This window comes from Lactuca virosa, chromosome 4, assembly GCF_052849685.1.
Source record: "Lactuca virosa cultivar CGN04683 chromosome 4, Lactuca_virosa_CGN04683_v6, whole genome shotgun sequence".
NCBI classification, from domain to species: domain Eukaryota; kingdom Viridiplantae; phylum Streptophyta; class Magnoliopsida; order Asterales; family Asteraceae; genus Lactuca; species Lactuca virosa.
The window spans coordinates 144,235,065-144,246,006 of NC_136429.1; positions in this window are offsets into that span (position 1 = coordinate 144,235,065).

The following is a 10,942-nucleotide window of genomic DNA, read 5'->3' on the forward strand; positions in this document are numbered from 1 at the left end:
CGATTGAAAGCCTCTAGAGACCGACAGAAAAGCTATGCAGACAAACAAAGGAAACCCTTGGAGTTCCAGGTGGGAGACCGAGTCCTTTTGAAAGTCTCACCCTGGAAGGGCTTGATACGCTTCGGAAAGCGTGGAAAGCTAAATCCAAGATACATAGGGCCTTTTGAGATTCTCGCTAGAATCGGCCCCGTAGCTTACAAACTCAATCTATCCCGCGAACTCAGTAATGTACATCCTACCTTCCACGTCTCGAACTTGAAAAAGTGCCTATCCAACGAGACTCTTGTAATTCCAATCGACGAGATCGAGATCAATAAGAGCCTCAACTTTGTGGAAGAACCTGTAGACATCATGGACCGAGAGGTCAAACGAACGAAACAAAGCCGCATCCCAATCGTGAAGGTTCGCTGGAACGCCAAGCGAGGACCGGAATTCACTTAGGAGCGCGAGGATCAGTTTAAGCTGAAATATCCACATCTTTTTGCTTAGTTATTTGTAATAACTTAGTTGCTTGAACTCTAATTTCGGCACGAAATTCCCTCTAACGGGGGGATGATGTGACAACCCGAAATTCTCATTTGTATAAACTCTACAGTCAAGCACTACAAATAAAAGTCAAATTCATTTCAGTACATTTTTGGCCGGATTTAAGTCTGTTTGGGTGTTTTTATTTTAAAATCGTCAAACAAATAAATAAAAGAAAGTGTCGTTTAGAAGTGTTGTGTAACAAACAATCAAACAACACCTTAGCTAGGTGTTTAAGGCCAAACAAGAGGAGTTTGGGCTGTAAACTCCTTTTTACCAAGAACTTATGCATATAGCATGAGTTTACCCACTATTCCCTCACTTCTCACTTCCTAACTCAAGAACACCCACCATTCTCTCTCAACTATCATAAGATCATCATCCAAATCTTCCAAAAATGTAAGTTTTTCTTCACTTGTTTTGTTGTTATAACACCATATCTAGGGTTTATACATCATTTCATCCATGAATTCTTCATTTCTACTTAGATCTTCAAGTGTTCTTCAAAACACCAAGAACACCAAGAACACACACTAGTGTTCTTGGCCCTTAAACACTCTTACAAGCTTCCTATAAGTAAGTACACTCTTCCTAACTAGTTACTTGCTTAGAATACTTGCTAAACCCTTGAAGAACATCAAAAACCCTCAAGAACACTTGTGTTTACGTTCAAGGGATATCCTTGAACCGTAAACACCATCAAGTGGTGTTTAAGTACCCCTAACACCTCTAAGGCTTGGATATTGGACTAGAACCTTGCATGCATGAGCTAGAAACCCCAAATCACGAAATGGTTGGAGTAACCATGAGTTTATGGCCATAAACTCATGGGCTTACGACCGTAAACTCAAGGGTTTACGACTGTAAACTCCCAAGAGTGGTCCAAGGACCGTAAACTCTAAAGATGAGCCATTTTGTGCTCTAGACCCTTCCTAAGACTTTGATTCAAACCTAGAACACTTCCTTGAGGGGTATAAGACCTTAAAGCTCACAAATGCACCAATTACCATGAGTTTACGGCCGTAAACTCATGGGGGAATTGACCAAAAACCGTAAACACATGTAGGGTTACCAAATGAGGAGTAAACTCCAATGTGAGGCCATACTCTCCTTAGATGCAACCCTTTTACACTCCTAGAGCTTGAAACTAAGCGTTTCCATGTATTAGAGTGTCTTTACTTGATTAATTAGTTATTAAATGACTAATTAGATACATTTATGTATCACTACATGTTACATAGGATCCGTGTGTGTGTTCAAGTTCTCACTTGACACCTAGCATCCTACCCGACACTTCCATCCAAACCACTCACTACACGTGAGTTCATACCCCTTAATTAACCTTTTAAATGGTTTTTAAATTCTTTTATGGGGGGCGGAATACAAGTTGAACATTTCTAATTATTGCTTTAATCACATGTGATTAATAACTAGAACAAACAGGAAGATTTGCTACTAATTTCAAATTGCTATAAAATTTATGGATTTTCAAGCTTTCAAACCTTTTATTGAACTCTTATGATGCTAAAAAAGTTTTCAAACTCTTTTATACTTGCAATATTTTCAAATCCATATCTACACCAGTATATTTATATAAGTAAGACTTAAAGGACTTAGGACTGATAGCTCACCTTACTTCCTGTTCCTTGTTTGGTTGTGGACTTAGGGTATCCTGTTATTTGTCCGAATGTCCTTTAATTCTTAGTTATATATCATGTATATATGTGTTGGATATAAAAGCTTTCACTTCGATTCAGTACCTTTGTGTAACAAAGGTATCCAAACAACCATACTATTTAACTATTATAGGTATAGTTAAGGGATTACTACTCACTACTACCATTACAACGACCCATACAAGAGTCAATACATTTATGAGCCACTACAAAAGTACTACATTGAGTAACAGAACATACTATACACTATACAACAGAACATACTATACACTATACAAGAGAACATACTATACACTATACAAGAGAGCATACTATACACTATACAAGAGAACATACTATACACTATACAGACATTAAATACTAAAACAGAATGTGACATACTATTTCTCGATACGACACTTTATTGTGCTATCACCGTGTAACCAGAGTCTCCTGGAGGGAGAGCGGGCATTATGTGTATAGATCTATACGGAACAGACACTCCCACATCCCGACTGCTAGCTACAGTCCGAGCCGACTAGGCCCAGGGTGACAAAATGTCACCATACTACGTGTGACCTGGAGGGTCATCAGTTATTCAGCCGTCAATCAGCATGGTTACATACGAGTTCACATTCAAACCTTAAATTAACTAAATAAGGATTTAAGGAAAAAATAGATTTTCCAAGGCGTACCGCCTGAGGTCTACATATTTCTACTTTAGACTTTTCGAGGCGTACCGCCTGGAGTCTACATATTTCACTTTGGACTTTTCGAGGTGTACCGCCTGGAGTCTACATATTGCTACTATAGACTTTTCGAGGCGTATTGTTTATTCAGTACCACCTGGAGTCTGTAATTCATTACTTCGTGACCTTGTCACATACTCGTTTCAGTAAACTATATTTTTATACTAATAGTTTTTACTAGGCAAAACCCTTACATTTACAAAAGGACAATTATACAAACACTCGGGTCTTGGTAGAAGACTACCTTTTTACTGGAAAACATAGGGCTTTCTAGGGAGTATACTATTTACAAAACATCTGAAATCGATCACTACACTACATTGTTATTAACATTTTATACAAGCAAAGACACTAAATACTTATGAAGTCACCAGCTTTATGCTGATACTCGCTTTCAAAATAACTTGTATTCTCAGGTCATCAGTAGACAGGTACAGATGAAGCTTTTGAGAAGATGGAGCACATACAAGACTCATCTTTTATTTGATTATACTTTTGGTGTCTTACAAACTATACAGAACACGCTTGTATTACAATTATTATATTGATGCAATGGATGTTGTTGCTTGTCTTTACTATTATGCATTGTTATGATATTGTACATGACGTCCTCCACCCCATAACGTTTCCGCCGTTCTCGGTTTTGGGGTGTGACATTTCTAGTCCATTTCCAGCGGCAAAACTCGAAAATCTGCAAACTAGAAGACAAAATCGTCGAGTTCTATAAGGAACTCGTCGAGTTCATGCCTTAATTCATTAACTCGTCGAGTTTTTGGCCAGAACTCATCGAGTTTTCAGTTTGGACAGATTCTTGTTTTTGAAAAACAACTTTGCATCAAGTATCAAGAAAACAAGCCTAGACTCTGATACCACTGATGGGCTTTAAGCATTCTAACACTCCTAAAGTGTACATGCAACCCTAGAAACCTTGGATCTATGTTTTACTAAGATACATGCAAATTTGATTTTTCCAAGGTTCTTAACCTAACTAGCATGGCATGGAACTTCAAACATAAAAGCTAGTAGAAGAACTTACCTTTCTTGTTGCTTGGATTCCTTGAGAACTTTGTGAGCCTACCACCCCAAATGTGATGCCTCAAGTGTTTAACACAACACCACAACTCTTGGAATAACTTTGAGAGAAGTACACTATCACCCAAAATCGGCTAGCCCTCTAGTTCTGCACTTAGTGCCGATTTTGGTAGCCCATGGGGTCCTTTTATAGTTGAGTAGGGTTACACCATGTAAACCCTAATTGACATGGCTTTTCATTTCCTCCATGATCCATGGATTTTAACCTCCATGGACCATCCACGGAGCACCCTATGGGTTTTAGCCCAATTCAATAAACCATGGATCATTAGCCCACTATATAAGAATGGATGATTTACACAATCAACCCCATATATTTAATTAGTCTCAATTTTGATCACAAAATTAATTCCAAATTAATTCTTGATCAATACTAATTAAATAATATTATTAATATATTAGAACTTATAATATATTAATAAACCATAATTGTCCTTTCTCTCATTTAGTCTATCCAAGTGTTGCAATCCCATGCAACCCAAATGGACCATGCCAACCGGGTCAAGTACATTCCAGAAATAGTTATGAACTTAGACACCTAATCCAACACTATATGTATATAGTTAGTGAATATAAATACAAAGGTTTTTAGGAAACAATCTAGTATTCTAGAATAACTCACCAAAAGAGTGTTAGAAGCAAGTTAGGAGGCTGAAGTGGAGTTCACGGCCACCTGGAGGTGTTCATGGCCCAAGAACAGGTTGTGTTCTTGAGTTCACGGCCAGCTGTTCTTGAAGAATGATGAAGATTCAAGTGTTTTAGGCTATAGATTTGTGTGTGTTATTGGTGTTCTTGAAGGAATGAAGAATACCTTGAAGATCGAAACAATAATCTAAGAAGATTTAAAGGTTTGGAAGATGCTACTTGAGAGAGAATTGGTTGAGATCTCGAGTGAAAGTGAAGGAATGAAGCAAAAACTAGTTGAAACATATATATATATATATATATATATATATATATATATATATATATATATATATATATATATATATATATATATCCGAGGGGTTCATGGTCCGAAGTCGGCAAATGGTTCATAGCCGTGAACCTCGTACACGGTCCGAAGCGATCACGGCCCGAAGCCGTTCACGACTTCGAAGCTGTTCACGGTCGCGAAGGGTTTCCGGCCATGCGAAGGTTCTATATTCCTAAGGCTTTTCCCTTCCAACTTTAACACACTTAGATACAAGGCTTCAAAACTTGTAAATCGATAATCCATTTAAGATAATGGAAGGAATAAGTTTGACCAAAGTTGATTTTACGAGAGTAAAATTTTCGGGTTGTCACACATACCATCACACAACACATGAAAGAGTCACACAGACATCTAACATCCTAACATATAAACCATGGGCCAGAATTGGTGCCTTCGACCCGCTAAACCCAATGAGGAAACTCACCTCGCACTGCCGAATCAAACAGATAATCCCTCGCTGCTGGCTGACAGATCCCCGAACTATCAATATCAAATAATATTCAATTAATAATTGGATTTCCATCCAAACCATTAGACCATTACTAGGGTGAATGTAATTTACCCATTACCTAGTTTGGACCAAGACTTGAACCCAAACCTAATAATCCACAAGTCCCAAACACCAAGTTAGCCACCCAAGGCCCAATTCATGGGTCAATATTGTAAATTGGGCCCAAACCCATTGTAGGCTTTCTCAAAATAATTATCAGCCCAAGACAACTAAGCCCAAACTATGTCCCAAACCGAAGCCCAACATGAGAAATCCCACCTGAATGAGTACACAGGGCGTACTCAGCCATACACTATGTGTACACGCTATTTCTCTTGTACGTTGCGCGTATAGACTTGTACACCCAACATACTCAACTATTAAGACAAAATCTTTATTAAGATCTTAATGCTTAAGACCTGGAGTCCAAACCATAGATCTACTTCTTAGTAAATGTCTGGAACAATAAAGTCACTGACTTTGTGACTTTTGCATGCCCCAAAAGAACCCAACTTCAAGATATAGCACCTTACTTTCATAAAATGGACATAATCTCATGCATGAATGATTCTAAACCCTAAAGGTGACAACTTTATGAATCTAGAACCTCTGAAACACCATGAATGGCAACTCATAGCCCCAGGAGTCGTGTCAAACCACAAGATCTCATTCTTAGGGCCAAAAGGGACCAAAACTCATACATAATAGATCTAAGCCATTAATGAACAAGTTCATAGCTTTTTACCTCAAACGAGTTGGGAATGAAGAAAATAATCAAGATCCACAAGCTCCTCCTTGATCCACCACCTTGCACCATGCTTCTACTTCTTGAATATGAGCCAAAACACACCAAGAATCACACAATGCGCTCAAAAACACAACCTTGGAGGCTAAGGGACGATTTCTAGGGTTTGTAGGGCTTGGAGGCTGGTAGGGACGCTAGTCCTAAAGACTTAAGGTGTTTATATAGGGTCCAACACCAAAAATTAGGGTTTCTTAGATCTCCTCGTACGCCCCGCATACTCCTCGTATGCCCAACGTACGACATTGCATTCCCAATCAGCCCTTGGCATTACGCTCAGCGTACACCACATTACACCTGGTACACCCTCCTCCGCATTAGTACGCCCCGCGTACTCCATAAAGCACTCTGAAGGTCATAACTTCTTTGTTACAAATCCGATTCTGACAATCCTTAAATCCATGAAAAGATCACGATAAGCTCTACGCTTTCATCAGCTCCTACCTTCCATAAAACTTCCCGAACAAGAATCTAATTTCCATAAAACCCTAACTAACACATTACAAAATACCCCTTGACTCCAAAAACAGAAACCGAACACCCGAAACATCCAAATTACATCACCCGCCTCCAAATAAGAAACCATTTTGAACTGGGTGTTACAACTCTCCTCCACTTAAATTAGATTTCATCCTCGAAATAATTCCTTACCGTCCCCGGCATGCTAGATCACCTGAGGCTCACGGCCATAACCTCGAGCCTACCACAACCTTGCCAAGTCAACCGAAACAAAACCTACCAGGGCTCTCCAACCCAAAGATGAACGAATCCTTTCTCAACCTAAAATAATCCCTTGCAAAAATAACCACGCCTACTCAACCTGGAATCTGAAGTCTCGAGATGGTCTCAGACCGGCCATACTGAACCATTCCCACTAGAACACAGAATCACAGACCAATTAATGTTGCAAAACACTTATACTTGACAGAAGGCTCAACCCTGCAATGGTTAGACTCAGACGAGATTTGCGCAACAAGATAAAATCATTTACTGTGAAATTACTTAATCCAAGTTACCAGTGACCTAACATATTCTCCACATAACAAGCGACTCTGCACACGAGTTCCAAATCAACACACTCCCTTGACTTATCTTGATGCCCTTCTCGGATAGAACCAATCCAGGACACGATCACATGATCTTGATCTATCATCAAAACTGAATCCATTCCTTACCCCTGAAACCTTCGATTGATACCCTCGTCATATAGAATCCCCAATTCTTATCCCACTAAAATGAAAATCCAGCACATAAACCCTCGTGATTTCTAACTCGAGATCTCATCCAAAAACCAACTTGATACTTAATTCATAACCCGAGATCCAAGGATCTGCACTTACATTTCACCCAAAACCTTCTTATTCACGACAACCCCTCACTAGACCAGGATATAAAGGTTCCTAACCCATTGCCGAGACTACCAATTTTGCACCTGGTCCAACCATCAGGTTCCCAAGTGTCCAAATAACAAGGCTACCCAGCCTAAAAACCCCTCTGCGTCACATTCTTTCTTGATTATTTTTGAAAACAATTATGAAAATCATTTTTTTAAAAACCTTTGCAGTTCCTTAGTTTGAGACTGGATTCACACTGATGTTCCTCCAATTCGCTCAAACCAAGGATCTGATACCAACTTGTAACATCTCAAAAATCACAACCAATTTAAACTTTTCAACTCACCCCATTTAATAATAAAAGTGTTTACAAAACCATTGTTTTCAAAACATTGTTCAAAATAGAGTCTCCCAAGATCAACAACATAAAAATCAGGATGTCTACGGTTACACCTTCTCCTTCTCACGATCTTCAGAAGTTCCTGAAACCATAACGAAAAATTATAAGCCAAAACTTAGTGAGTTCCCCCAAAATACCACCACACAATACACATATCATATACAAACAAGCATGTTGGGTCCGATCAGTCATCGGACTAGAATACCCATGGGTCCACAGCTATCAGGCTGGATTACCCCTGGCCCAATCAGTCATTGGACTGGAATTCCAATATATAACAAGTCCACTCAGTCATCGGACCGCAATACCAATATGCAGTAGGCCTACTCAGTCATCGGACTGGAATACCCTCGGGTCCACTTAGTCATCGAACTGGAATACCCCCGGTCTGTTGACTCACGCACATAGCAGTAAATTCTCAACCCAACACAATATGTTGACATATAACAGATAACAAACATAATCAAGAGACAAATAATCGTACAGACAGAAATCATAGTTAGTCCTATAGATCTACCAGTCTACACATATCAACAACTATCATATAATCGTACAGATCCATCGAATACTCAACATATCATAAATCAGTATATAGCAAAATATCAATCCAACGGGTCGGACTTGTTGCCTTCGACCCGTAAGTAGAGTGAGGAAAACTCACCTCACAATCTGATGAATAGCTGATCAATACTCTGATCCCAAATACTGGCGCAACCCAAATCCTAAATGACAAAACATTATTCATTTATAATATTTATCCTAAAATACCCTTGGTCAAACCTGGTCAACGGTCAGAAGTCAAGTCAACATCTAGCCGAGTACGTTGGGTGTACTCTTCTGTACGCGGGGCGTACTCGGCGTTTGGCCATCTTACGGGACTCTAACCGTGTACGCGCAATGTATTGCATGGTACACCCAGCGTATGCGCCCTGTTCAGCTCTTTCGCCGTTAAGATCTTAATACTCCAAATATTCACGTCCAAAGTCAGATCCAAAGCCAAAATACTGTCAAGAGTCATAAAGTTTTCAACTTTATGACTTTGCATGTCCAATAAGTGCTTAAAACACAAAATCTCAACATCTTAATTTATTAAGACCTTCTATAGCATGCATGGAGCAAAACTCACCATCAAGTCTACATTTTTATGACTTAAGACCCCTCCTAAGGTCTGAAAGGACGAGTTATTGGGTCAAGAACAAGCCATGCTCAACAATCACCATATTTGGGAAAAAAAGTGTCTTAAAGGTAGAAATGTCTAGATCTACAAGATGAAGTGATCAAGTTGTGAACTTTATACCTCATGGAGGTTGCTAACAAGAATGAAATCCCAGATCCAAGATGCCTCCAGGCTCCAAGCTCTTCTCACCACTCTATTCTTCTTCAAGAACACCTCCAAAACACTCCAATGGCCTCAAAATGCACTCTACTCACTTAGGGTTTGCTTGGGATCATTTTTCACAGAGGGAGGCTGATGAAGAAATGAGACATGAGGCTATAATGGAGTTTATATATGGACCAAGCCCTAAAAATTAGAGTTTGCACATTCTTCACGTATGCCCCGCATACAAGGTGTACGCCCAATGTACTAGGGCGCACGCTAGTACACCTAGCATACACAACGTACGCTCAGCGTACTACACATGGGCTAAATTATCATATTGCCACTATGTGCCATTTTGCAATACCTTCCAATCCTAAGGGCTAAAATAAAATATGATTCAAACATAGGGTTGAAATTGAAATTACATTGACATCAGGATGTTACAAATAATAATAATCGAACTAATAATAATAATAATAATAATAATAATAATAATAATAATAATAATAATAATAATAATAATAATAATAATAATAATATCAATACTAGATATATATAAGGATTCAGGAGTATTTAATAAAAAGAAATGTTAGCATACTGGTAACGTGGTTATATTCGTTGCTTGAAGTCTGAAGTTCGAAACCCGGTGTCTTCACTATTCCCCCATGCGCATTCTTTTTTTTGTAAATAAGCAGCTGATATCAGTGAATAGTCAGTGACATGTCAACCTAATGGGTCCAATAACCCGGTGCCTTCACTATTCCTCCATATACGTTCTTTTTTAAATAAGGAACTGATATCATTGAATAGTCGGCGACATGTCAGTCGAATGGGTCCAATCATCGTTGACGGGGCGGGCCATGTCACACCCCCGAACCGGAACGGCGGAAACATCCGGGGGCCGATGACGTCATGTACAATATCATAACAGTTGAATATAAATGAATCATAGCAACCCAAAACATCATACATTTAGGTTACAAGTTTACATCGTTTACATACTTTGTTTGTTCAAAAGTAAACAACAATAACAGATAAGTAGAAATTCATGATGCAATAACTCCCGCTCTCAAAATGAGTTGGATACCTATTTACTAGTTTCCTAAGAATACAAGTGATTTTGAAAAGTATCAACAATTAAGTTGGTGAGTTCATAAGCATTTTGTATGAAAAGGATTTGCAACGGTTTCACAAGAAGATGGTTTTGTATACGTCTAGAAAATCTGATACTTTGTTTAAGAACGAGTTGTAAGTCTTACACCCAAGACTAAAAATGTATGTATTTCCTTTGTAAAATGATAGTGTATGTTTCCAGAAAATCCAATATTTTCTTAAATATTAACTGTAGTCTTAGAACCCTAAGATGAGAAATATAAGTGATGCTGGACTGGAGAATAGTATGTAGTTTATCTTTTTATAAAACTGATGAAGTGAAAGTTACCCTGTAAATCAAATGTTTTGTTAATCCCTACGTGAGTTATTATAACCATGCTTAATATGACTGGTATTCCTGAACGATGTTCTTCAGGCGTCGGAAGTGGTAGACATTTGTCACCCTAGACTTACCGGTCTAACTGTAGCGAATAACTTAGGTGCGG